General features: G+C 33.3%; 1 long non-coding RNA gene across 1 annotated transcript; it reads left to right on the forward strand.

Moving 5' to 3' along the window:
- Positions 1-1,534: 1,534 nt before the first annotated feature.
- LOC114078476 lies at positions 1,535-3,686 on the forward strand. Its single transcript, XR_003580155.1, has 2 exons — positions 1,535-2,052; positions 3,511-3,686. It is a non-coding gene; the product is annotated as an uncharacterized LOC114078476 (long non-coding RNA).
- Positions 3,687-13,065: the final 9,379 nt, after the last annotated feature.

Genomic DNA, 13,065 nt, shown 5'->3' on the forward strand with positions numbered 1-13,065 from the left:
TCATAGATGTTCTTGTGGTGATGACTTCCAGATTTTGGGGAATAATAGGTGTTGATATTAAATTGAAATGTTAGGATTTAGATTGGTTGGTTCGCTCACATAGGAGGGTAAGTGTGGGTGCCAGTCGCGGCTCGGTTTTGGGTCGTGACAGGTCATATTCCAAAACAAACCTCGGATACTTCAGGGGAATAATTTCATTAAGGGGACATTGTGCATTCAGTGGGCTTGATCTTCTTTCTGTTTATCAAAATTCTGGTTTGTGCTACAAATTTTAGATTTGTGAATTAATTTTGTTCTTCTGTTCTTCACTGGTTCATTAAATTTTTGTAACTTCGTGTTTTTGGTAAGTTTGTTGAAATCAGTAAGATTCTTTAAAAAAGGATTAACAACAATTTCATATATATTTTTCTAATCTGTTTCTGATTCTAGTTTCTCTACTAGTTTTAGTTATCTTGTTATGAGAATGTTATAAAACTTTGTTGTCTTACCAAGTTCTTCAAAGTTTTGTTCTAAGTATGTTAGGAATACAAGATGAACAACAATCTTAAGAAAATTAATATACTTCTAGTATTTTTTGTATTCTACCGATTCTGAGAATCTGATCATGAAAGTAGAAGATTAGTGCATTAATTCTCTATGATACGGTGCTTCATTTATCAAGGTCGAAGTGAGAATGTACAGAAAATAATTTGTGGTAGTCCGGTAAAATATTACACCAAGTAACATTCTTATTATTTTGTCTAAGGAGGAAATAGTTTCTAGAGTTAACAATTTTGATTTTTATAATGTGTATATATGGAAAAAGATTTACATATATGTTGTGGAATGAATTTTGCTTGGAAAATAGTGTTGCCTTAAAAATTCTTTAATTTGCAATATGAGAGATGCATTTTTTTGTTTGATAAAATAGTGTGTCAAAATGTTATTGTTTTATGACTATTGAAAAGAAAAAAATGTCTATGTGATAAAGAATATGTTTAATTCTATTTGGAGAGTAAAAAATGTTGACATCTAATTTTGACCGACCTTTAACCAATTTTAGGAATATTTTTCGATTAAATACGTATTTTTAAAATTTATTTAAAGTTTAAAATTTTAATCGATTTTGCAAGAAATTGATATATTTCAGTATATTCTGTAAAAATCATTGTGAAACTTTTAAAATTATTAATGATTTTTCGAATGTTATAAATTTAAGTGATTTCCAATTATAAAAAGTATTTTAATATATGTAGTATTTTCACTAAATAGTAGTTCCTAAATCTTCCTCAAAATTATTTAAATCCTAGCCTATTATATATCCTTTCAATTTCAGCCTATTCAATTTCAATTTTTATTTCAGTCATAGCCCCTCTTTCATTTCAATTATAGCCAAATGAGATTTTAATTTTGGTCAATCTTTGAATCCAAATCTGAAAACCCTATCTATTAATCCTAACCATTGATCTCTTTATTTAATCTCAACCCTCCATAAATTTTTATAATCTATAGTTGGGATCAAATCTCCCAACCTTGCTATCTTAATCAAAAGACCTAGACCTAAACATTTTTTATATTCGTCCCCTCTCTCAAAGCATACCGCCGCCCCTCCCTTTTAACCCTTTCTCCCATCGCCTCTTCCTTTTCCGGCGACGGACAACGGCTTCGGCAAGACTCACCACCAGTAGCTTGTGGCAGCCGGTCCTCTCTTCTTCTTTCTCCTTTCTGCCTTCTCTTTCCGGTGACCCATCTTCCTCTCTCCCTCCACTCTTTTCGGAGCCTCTCTCCTCTTCTTCTCCCCTCTCTCGTAGTCCCCCTTCTCCCTCTTTCTCTCCTTATCTCCTCTCTCCCCTCCCGTCTCTTCTCTTCCCTTTTCTCTTTTCCTTTCTCTTATCCTCTTTGCAGGATCAGCCCAGCAACGATGGACGCCCGCGAGGAGAGCAGCAAGAAGTCGCGGGCGAAAAACCAGCAGTTGCGATCATCGGTGGGAGCAAGCAGCAGCTCCGCCCAGCGTGAACAGCAACCAGAAACAACGAGATCCGGCGCGGTTAAAAGGTTTCAGGTTTCTTGAAGGTTAGTTCTTGTTTAAATTTATTTCATCCTTTAATAAATTTGTTAATTTGACTACTAAAACTTAGGATTTATTTTTCATGTTTGCCTCTATGTGGGTTTACTGGTAGCTTTCTAATACTTGCATACTTGATTATACTATGAATTAGTAATTTCTTGTTCTTAATTTGTTCATAAGATATTAGAAATCTTCTCTTACTCTCCTCCCTTCTTGAATCTGATTCGGTGGCGATATTAATTGGCTCCAAATCGAGCATTTCCTTTTAGCTTTCTTACTTTTTCAATTAATCTTGGAGTTATTGATGATTATATCATTTGACTTACTAATATTGCTCTGTTGACATTTACCGTTGGTGTAAATAACTATAGATTGCTTATATGACGGATTAATACATATTTTTCATGTAATACCGTTCTCTCACTGTTTCTCCTCCCTCTTACTTGCTTGATTGATATCGATTTAGTGGTACTAAGATGATTTTGTTGCCTTGTACGAATCCTAGAAGATTTTGTGGTAAGGTGATTTTTGCTTATTAATGTTTGGTAGTTGATTGTAGATGCCTTAATTAAGGCTGATTTGATGCTTACTTATATATATTCAAGTAAATTTATATTTGGCTGATCTTGAAATAGTATTGTTATTTTGACTTCTCTGTATTTAAGGAAATATATTAGTCTTCCTAATTTATTCTTTTTTGTTTATTTTGGTAACATAATAATAATTTAAAATCTGATTTTGACTCTTCTTTATTTAAGAAAAAAAAATATTACTCTGCCTAATTTAATTCCTATTAGATTCCTTACTTGTCTATGTTTGATATACTATTTGTTTTTGAAAATATTCTGATAAGGAAAATACATTTTAATTGATTCCTTAAAATATTTTTTTTACTTATGTGCACCCCGCTCTTTGCTATATAAAGAGACTCATTTCACTCACATTGAGTCTCTAACAAGTTTTTCTCACAATTTCACATCTTGAAACTCAACACTAACTCTTGCTACAAGTTCTCTCATTCTCTCATTACACTTTACTCTCTCATTCTCTCCTTGATTTTCGGAAATACTTTAAATTATTACTCCCTTTTATCAAAAAGAAGGAAATAATCTAGTAAATCTTTGAATCATCCTTTGGCCCCTTTATTGTTGTGTTGATGTTGTGGATCCAAAACCTTACTTAATACTTCATTGTTGATTCTATAATTCTGCATAATCGGGTATTTCCTTATATTAGTCTAAATTTGATTTTGCATAATTATGAATGTTGTAGTGTATTGAAAAACGAAACAACAAGAAAGTATCCGAGTTAGTTTCATTACCCTTTCCCTTTATGTGCGACAATGATGATTCTTTATCTATTTTGGTGTGTTGTTTCTGTGAAAGCAATCGGTTATTATGAATATTTTATACTATGATTATTTATATTTATTATATATCTGCGTCACATTACCCTTTTAGCAGGTTTGAATTTAAGATTCAAGATTTGGAAGAGTCGCCAAGGGAAGGAAGATTAGAGAAGACGATTTTATTTGGCATATGTCCTTATGTATAATTGTTAATTTTTAATAATTTATAACTCTCTAACTCTAACTCTCAATAATTAAAAAATATATAAAATAAAATATTTGGGGGGATCACCTAAGGGAAGTGGATTTACATGCTACTTGTAGTTAGAAATCACTCCTATAGGTATAATGCGATTTTAAATATTTTAACCACCTAAAATTCTTGTTTATAGGTGTTGTAATCTAACAAATTTTAAACATTCTTAATGCTTTGTTTGTTAATTAGTTTTAAAATAACTAGATTCGAATAATTTTTTAATGATAAAATTAAATCCTAATAATTAAGTAGGATCATCGATTAAATGTTAAAAAATATGTCATAATTTTTCAACATTGTCTTATCACGTAGAAATCATGTCTAAGGATTAAAATTTTCATATCATTTAGAGTTACAAAATCATGCCTATATGTGTTGCTCCGTGCTGAATACCTAGAAATCATGTTTATAGGTTTGTAAATAAATTTTTGGCATATCCATAATTAAAATAAAATTTGTTGTGCATATTTTTGCCTTTTTTAAAATTAGCTAATATTATTAATTAGTAATCTTATTTGTCCTCTTGAAGATTTACGCAATTATGATGCAATATATTTTTTTAATAATAATAATAACAAAAAGAAAGGTCTTGATGCATTTAACAAATTTCTTGAGTTTTAAATACATTTCATAGTAAAATCTCTACATTTAATTTATTGACTACATTAATGATCTACTAGTTTTTTTTTTTTACAAAAATTTACAACGCGTTTTTTTATTCATTGTTCAATCCTCCTTTAAAACTCTAGATTGATTATGACATCTGTTTTTTTAAAAAAACATATATATAAATCATAAGTACTTTCTCCTAACCTATCGTTAGTGGGAAAGTCAAAGGAATTACGAGGTCTAATTCCAATTTTTTTTAAATTAAGCCGACGCGTTCCCGAGAGTACCACCTACCCATGATTTTCAAAAGGGATTATGTGTATTTATATGTAAATATTTATGTACCTATATGCAAAATAAATTCTTTTTTAAATCATCTTCAAAATATAAACTTTTATTATTTTTCTAAGACCGACCTCAAAACCAAATTGTTTCTATTGGTGGAGGAGCGTGATTAACAATATCGTGGCATCATCCCTATAAAGAAATAAATATTTTTTTAGAATAAAAATTTCTATTCAAAACTTACTCAATTTTGCAAAACTTTAGTTTCGAACATCATATTCTTGTTTGGTGTAGCATAATAAATTAAATTGAGCTATTTTCTATATGTTTTGTGCATATTATGTCTTCTTGTTTATCTCTTTATTAATTGCTTAATATTTGCAATATTTTTTTATCACATAGATCGTTTGCTCAAACAATAAATAATTAAAGTAATCTTAATTGTTTAGTAATTTATTTGGGGTAGCTTAAAATAAAAAAAAGTAAAAAATTTATTGGCTTATCGATTTGTCGATTTTGTCTCCTCGCTTATCTTTATTTGATCGATTAGTATTTTTTGTGTTTATTATTTCTATCACATTTTTGCATGCTCAGATAAGCAATTAAAATAATAACATGAACTATTTGTTTGATTTGTTCATCACATAGTCTCGTATATGAAAATAAATAAAAATGAGCTTCATTGTTAATTTATTGCTATCACCAAGCCTTGTATGTTAAATTAATTAAAATAATAAAATAGTCTTAATTGTTTTATATTTGTTATCACTTAGCGAGCATGCCAATTAATTAACTAATAAATGAAGTGACCTTGATTGCTACTTATAACCCCCACATAGATTGCATGAGATTCGGTCGGGACCCACATTTGTGGACCTTAAGGGATGCCTAACACCTTCCCCTCGAGGTAATTTGAACCCTTACCCTAATCTCTGGCTCGTTGACCTTAGCTAGAGTAAGTTTGGTTAGATAGGTGCCCTAACGCGCCTTAATTCATTAGGTGGCGACTCCAAACTCAAAATCCCAAAGGAGTTGTTAGGTCGTGCACAAAACCCGCTTTCACGAGAAAATGGGGCGCGACAAAAAACTTTTGTAATTTTGTACTCCATGTGAAATTTATTTGTGTCTAATTTTTGTAGACTAAAAGATTTTTTGTATTTTTTACTCTTGATAAATCAGACTTTGCAATTGGCTTATATGAAAACTTCAGTGTTATGTCTTGATTTTCTATAAACTTCAACGTTGTATAGAAATAAATTGTACAAATTTTTAGTCCTTATTGTTAGTATTCTAAATAATAAGTGGTATATCTATTTGTAATAGTTGAAAAATACTTGTGACTTAGAGTTTGTGATTTTGTGTCTCTATGGAATGAACTTGACATTGTGTAAACATTGTCAAAGAGAATTGCAGCACTATAATTCTTTCGTAGAATAATGTTTCCAAAATAAGTTTTATGTTAAAATATGTGCAAAAACTAATTTCAAATACTTGAAAACTATTTTTGAGATCATATTTAAAATGTGGATATTTTGTGTATGATAAAGTTACAATTAGACTTGGTGTCTAATTTAAACTTGGAGCACAAGATATTGTTTCTATGATACTTTTGTATTATGTTAGACCCACAAAATTATTAGAGTATATTTGGTATTTTGGTAGTTGATTTTATCGTTTACTAGTATACGTTATGACTAGTATGAAACTACTAACTTATACGTATACTTGTTCAAAATGTTTGTGTTCTTTTATGAAAAAGTGCAACTTGAAGTGATTGATTTTTCTTGAAAGATATGTCTTAGAAAATATAACTATTTGTATAGACATGAATATTGTTAAATAGTCATTTGTCATGTTTTGTAAAAGAAGCATTTGGATTACATTGCCTTTATTGGACCCGATGAAATTTTGTTCATGGGTAGTTCTATTACAATCAAATAAGAAGTTATGGAAAGGTCCTTTTTAAAAGGACATTTGAGGAGGTGATGACTCTAAATAATGTTTGTATCGCACAAAATTATATGAAATATGAACAAAATTTTAGTGAGAAAAAAGATACCTCACGAAGAGCTTGTCAAACTCAATATTTTTATTTGTTCTTACTTGCTTGAGTCAAAGTGTTTGACATAAACAGTTGGTGCATGTCATTTTCAAAACCTTCTAAGGAAAACTGATCAACTTAGAAGTTTTGTCTAACTTCGAGTGCAATAAATAAAAATGTCATATTTGTGTGGAATCTAAGTATGATGAACATTCCTAGAAACTTGTTTTAAAGAATTCTTATCTCTTAGTGACATTTGTTATATGAAGCCAACACCATCTGATGGTGGAACAAAAGTATCTCATAACTTTCATTGACAATTGCATTAACTGTCTATTTGCTGAAAGGTAAGGATGAAGCAATAGAAATGTGTAGACAATATACTATCGAAGTTGAAAATTAGTTGGGAAAAAGATAAAAAGTGATAATAATGGAGAAAATGAATCTCCTTGTGCGGAAATATGTTTGGAAAGTGGATTTATCCATCAAACTACTATCGTATTCACCTCAATCTAAAGAAAAATGGAACATTGAATGAAATAATGGATGCGTTATTATAAGTTCGGGTTTACCATAAAACTTTTGTGGAGGAACTATCCTTACTACAAAAGGGAACAACAAAAAGTTGTCTTTTCAGAAAAAAAGCAATTTTGTTTGTTCAGGAAACAATCTATTCCATATAAGAAATGAAAAGGAAGAATCCAACTTGAAGTATTTCAAAGTGTGGTGGTGTCTATCCAAAGTCCAAGTTTCTATTCCTAAAATGATTGAAATAGGACCTAAGATCGTGGAATGTAAAATTAGACTTGACTAGTCTAGTGAAAGGTCTAAACGACCTTGGAAAGAACAAAAGGAAAATGTACTTAAGAAAGAGGTTTAGAGACGTAGTAAATGTGGACGGATACTCTCTTCGAATATAATTTTGTTATATTTCTTGTGTCTTATGTAGACTCATCCTTTTCGGCAGATGGTGTCAATAGTAAGATGGATTCAATCTTGAGCAATCCTATTAGAAGTTGGTTGATTTTCCTCCAGGAAATAAAATTTTGGGTTCAAAATGAACCCTCATAAAGAAAATGAAAGTCCATGAAACTATTGGCAAATATAGAGCAAGACTTCGTGTCAAAGACTTTAGACAAAAACAAAATTTTGATCTTGTTGATATATATACTCATCAATAAGTAGAATTACATCCATTCGGATACTAATATTATTAGTTGGGATATCTGACCTCCAAATTCATGAAATGAATGTGAAAATATTTCACTTAAACGAAAAATTGGAGGAATAAATTTACATGGAACAACCCGAGGGTTTTATGGTTACTTGTAAATAAAAGAAAGTGTGCGAACTTGTTAAGTCACACCATGAGCTAAAACAAGCACCCAAACAATGACATAAGAAATTTGGTCAAACCATGTTGGAAAATGAATTTAAGAATGGTGGAAAAGATAAATGTATGCACATTAAAATCACAAGGTCATTGTTTGTTTGTATATTGGTGATATGATGATCATTAATAGAGACACTAATGTCATAAATGTTACTAAATGTATTCTAGAAAGCAAGTTTAGAATGAAAAAATCTTGGAGTTGTTGATGTAATCTTAGGTATAAGAATCCTTAGAACTCCATAATGTTTAGCATTTTCACGGTCTCATTGCATTGAAAAGGTACTTGACTAGTTCAAATAGTTGGATGTCAATATTGTCTAGACTCCGATAACTGTGAGTTTAGCATTTCAATAGAGTGAAAGCAAAAGTGACTCACAATTCGATTGTGCTAGAGTATTGGGAAGTATGTATATCATGAAGTGTGTGCAATCAGATAAACTTAGTCAGTTCACAAGTGATCCTAATCAAACTTATTACATAACAATAAATAGTGTTTTGGAGTAGTTAAAAAATACTTAAAACTATGACTTGCATTATAACAATATCAAACAATATTGAAAGGATATAATGATGCCAATTTGAGTCACGAATAAATGATGTAAAATCCACAAGCAGATATACATTTACTCTTGGAAGAGGAGCAACCTCATGGAAATTTTTCAAAAGAGACATGTATCGCTAGCTCTACAATGATCTTTGGGATAGGTTCTCAAGATAAGGTCGGTGAATAAGTTGAAAGACTCCAGAATTTCTTGATAGATATTCTTTTTTGTCCCAAACCATTGGCATAAGTATGCATACACTTTGATGGTCAAGATGCAATAGGGAGGGCATGGAGCATGATGTATAATGAAAAGTCTCGTCATATACGACATAGACATGATACCGTTAGAGAACTACTCCTTAGTGAAATTATCATAATTGACTATGCAAATTCAATAGAATAATTTGTCAGATCCATTTATAAAAATGCCTAACTAGAGAGAAAGTTTAAAGATCATATAAGGGAATGGATTTACGCCTTAGGACAAGTCATCATTGCGGTAACTCTATCTAGCAGACTGGAGATCCCAAGAGCTATATTCAAGGAGAAAAACAAAGTTGTGAATAACGGTTCAACATTGTCAACAAACTCTATCCATTTTCATGATGAAGACAATGCTCGGAGACAAGGATACAACATTAAGGCTTGTTAATGAGTTAATAAAGTTTAATGGTTTTATTGATTTGCTAAGTTTGGCAGAGTTCACCAAATAGTGTTCTTCACGATAACATGGTTAGAAATTGATGTACCGTAGTTTTATGATACTTCTAATGCTTTTTCCTTAATTTTAGTATATGTCTAAGGCCTTTTTTGTAGTAGTTAATATGTTTTTCTCTGTGTTTGCAGGAAAAATGTCCAGAATGAAAACGCTGAAGACTGTGCTGAAATCTGCAAAATTGATGACCTACAGAGCCACCGACGGGCCGTTGATCCTGTGAAGGTCCGTAGGTGATGATCGTCGACTGAAGGTCTAAATAGCTTAAATGAAATCGGGGAAATTTGTCCAAGTGTGGGGCTACGGAAGGAGAGAGGTCTGTCGATGGACCGTCATGGCTAACCATCGGTGGTAACAGAAAGTAGTCCCAGTACCCGACTTGAAGAAACCACTAATTATGGAGGAACGGAGGCCATCGACGGACCGTAGGTCCACAGACGGGCCGCGTTGTTAGTCCGTCATTCCATTGACAAACCGTCAGTAGGGTCGTTAATGGCAGACGCATTTTGGACATATTATTTTTCCTTAAATATAACTCCTTTTTATTTTAGGACATTATTATTTTAAATAGGACTAAAACCCTTATTTTGGGAGTTAGACTCTTTACTAGTTTTCATATTTGTGTTATTGGAAGTTAAACTTTGGTTTTCTGGAAAAACATTAATTTTCCGGAATCGTTTATTTCATATTTTAGTGAATTCATGTGATATTTTTGGGTTTTCTTCAAACTTGTTAAAGTAAGCGCGTGATTTCTTGCTTAACAATTATGAATTCTGTAATTCTTACCATGGGTAACTAAATCCACAACTAGGGTTGTGGGACCATGGGTAATTAAAAAGGAAGTGCATACGTTAGAACTTGCCCTATTTCTACTTTCCAGACCAAGGAGGTAGTTTATAGGAAAACAATTATCAACATAGATTTAGTATACACTATATAATATGCTAGTTTAAATTGGTGCAATGTAGTAACTTAGTCATACATTGAATATGATGCTTAATATGAGGTAAAGGTAAGGTTTAGTAAAGTAGACACACGTAGCCGGACCAAGGTATGGAGTGAAATTCTCTTGTTGCCAAACCAAGGAATTAAGGATACATAACTTACCACTTTGCATACAAGATACTAGGAAAGGATTCTTTTAGCTAGGATTACTGTGTTATGAACCTACGGGGAACACTTACACCCTAGTTTCTCTCATCACTTGATAAACACTAAAGTTATAAACTTGCTATTTGACTTACTTAGAAATAATTAAACATTTTTGTTTCACAACCCCCCCCCCCCATTAAATTAATTGTTTTCATAAAGGACTTGACTAAATAGATGTAATTTTACATTGAAGTTAAGTCTAAATCATTTTCCTCGTTGGATCGACCCCAACCTAACAATTGGGTCCCTTCCTTAATACGCCCGCTTTAACTTCTTCAGGGAAGTATCAATTTAAGCGTATCAAATTTTGGCGCCGCTATCGGGAAAAGTGGCTTTTAGATTAACTTTAAGAACATTACCGAATTTTAGTGTACAATTTCCTAATTTTACTTTTTCTTTTTGGTTTTTTGTCTCTCGCAGGTCTAGCTTTCAAGTATGCCAAGTACATGGAGTTGAGGAGAACCAATACTTTCACTTGATCAAGAACTAAACTGTACACTTCGTAGAATGAATATTCAAAATAATCCTGCTTCTATCGATGATGAGATCAACCATCAACCTCCTCCACCGGTTGATGCTCATAACCAAGTGATAGTGGAGAACCCTAGTTAGGGAACTATAAGGAGGCAACCTCCTGCCCATGCCCTCAAGAATACTATAGGGTAAATGTTAACATTACTGACTATGACGGGCCACTTGTCCTACCTCTCTACCACATGGTCATACCTTAGTGGTGACTAGTAGCTTAATGGAGATGCATAACATTAGAGGATTGTTTTCGGGGCTACCATCTGATGATCCACATGCTTACATCGCCAAACTGAGGTGGATGTGTAAGAGTTGTATAGGGAGACATAACTTGGACATGGACATCATTGGGTTAAGAGTGTTCCCTCTCTCACTTACAGGAGAGGCTGCTATATGGTTTACTGAGCTTCCCTATAAATCGATCTATACTTGGAACCAATTGAGGGATGTCTTCTTAGCACATAACTATCTGGTGTCTAAGAATCTAAATCACAAAGATAGGGTGAACAAATTTGTGGCATTACCAGGGGAGTTAATAAGCAGTTCTTGGGATAGGTTTATCTCATTCTTGAGAAGGCTGAGTAGTTAGAGAAAATCTCCTGAAATAATAAAGCTTGGAGCACTAGGAAGTCGGATGCTGGGAGAAACATTTTTGCAGTGCAAGTTTCACATAACCCAGCACATATGAGATTCGTGCAAAAATGGCTCAAATGAGAACTTAGCTTGGGTTGGTGTTAAAACATGTCACCAGGGGTGCAGAAAAGGTAAATGCGGTGAACTATTTGGCTAAACCACCACCACTGGTTGATGAGTACTACTATGAAGAAGATTCTTATGTAGTGAATGAGCATACGGGGGGTTTCCGGCCAAACGCCGAAGGCTCCAATCAGGACAATTGGCGCCAAGGTCAAGGAAATCAATGTCTGAACTATGGGAATTACAATTGAGAGGGTCACTATGTCCGAGATGGAAACTACAACCGGGAAAACAACTTCAACCGGGGTAACTATGGTAACGGAAACTATTGGAGTGGGCCCTATGTTCCACGTCAAAATTGGGAAGTTGCTATAGGGATAGTGGAGGTAGTATGGCGCGAGTTGATGATATGTTGCAGAAGATGAGGAGGAGGTTTGATGCTAGTGATGAGAATGCCAAAGAGTTGAGAGGTGATTTAGCAAATATTGGGCAAAAAATATTGTTGCACATGCAATATCAATTAAGCACCTTGAGTTGCAAATGGCCCAATTGCCTTCTACTGTGAACCCACGCCAACCGGGTACTCTTCCTAGCAGTACCGTCCAAAATCCAAAAAATGATGGACATTGTATGGCAGTCACTACTCGAGGGGGTTAGCAAGCCATTGACCCACCTATGTCGTCTGGCGTAAAAGATAAGAGGAGAGGAGATTATGTGGTAGAGGAAGTTAGTGGTGATTTGGTAGACAAATTGGGAAAAGAAGCTGAGATACACCAAAGGTGACTCCCATTCCTAGACCACCACCTCCATTTCTGCAAAGATTGGTGAAAAAGACCGAGGATGGTAAGTAACGGTGTTTTATTACTATGTTGAAACAGATTTCCATAAATGTCTCTTTGATAGAAGCTCTTGAACAAATGCCCAATTATGCCAAGTTCATGAAAGATATGGTCACTAAGAAGAGATCGATTATTTTTTAGGATGATCAGCGGATGTAACACTGTAGTGCAATTGCTACAAGGTCTCTTGTGCAAAAGAAAGAAAATCCGGGTGCTTTCACTATTCCATGTACAATTGGGTTGTTACACTTTGCTAAAGCATTATGTGATCTTGGGGCAAGCATTAGTCTCATGCCTCTCTCTATTTAAAAGAAGTTGAGTTTGGGTGACCCAAATCCCACTGTGATGCGGCTACTGATGGCCGATCAAATGGTGAAGAGGCTTATTGGGATACTCCATGATGTGCTAGTAAAAGTGGAGTCATTTATTTTCCAGGCCGATTTTGTGATTCTTGATTGTAAGGTGGACTTTGAGGTGCCCATTATTCTTGGGAGGTCGTTCCTTGCTACCGGTAAGGGTAGATGAATTTTTGGTTGAACAATGAAGAATTGACTTTCAACATTTGTAGGTTCATGATAGAGAGTGGTGAGTTCCAATCCGTATCTGCGATAT

Source organism: Solanum pennellii, chromosome 8 (assembly GCF_001406875.1).
Source record: "Solanum pennellii chromosome 8, SPENNV200".
NCBI classification, from domain to species: domain Eukaryota; kingdom Viridiplantae; phylum Streptophyta; class Magnoliopsida; order Solanales; family Solanaceae; genus Solanum; species Solanum pennellii.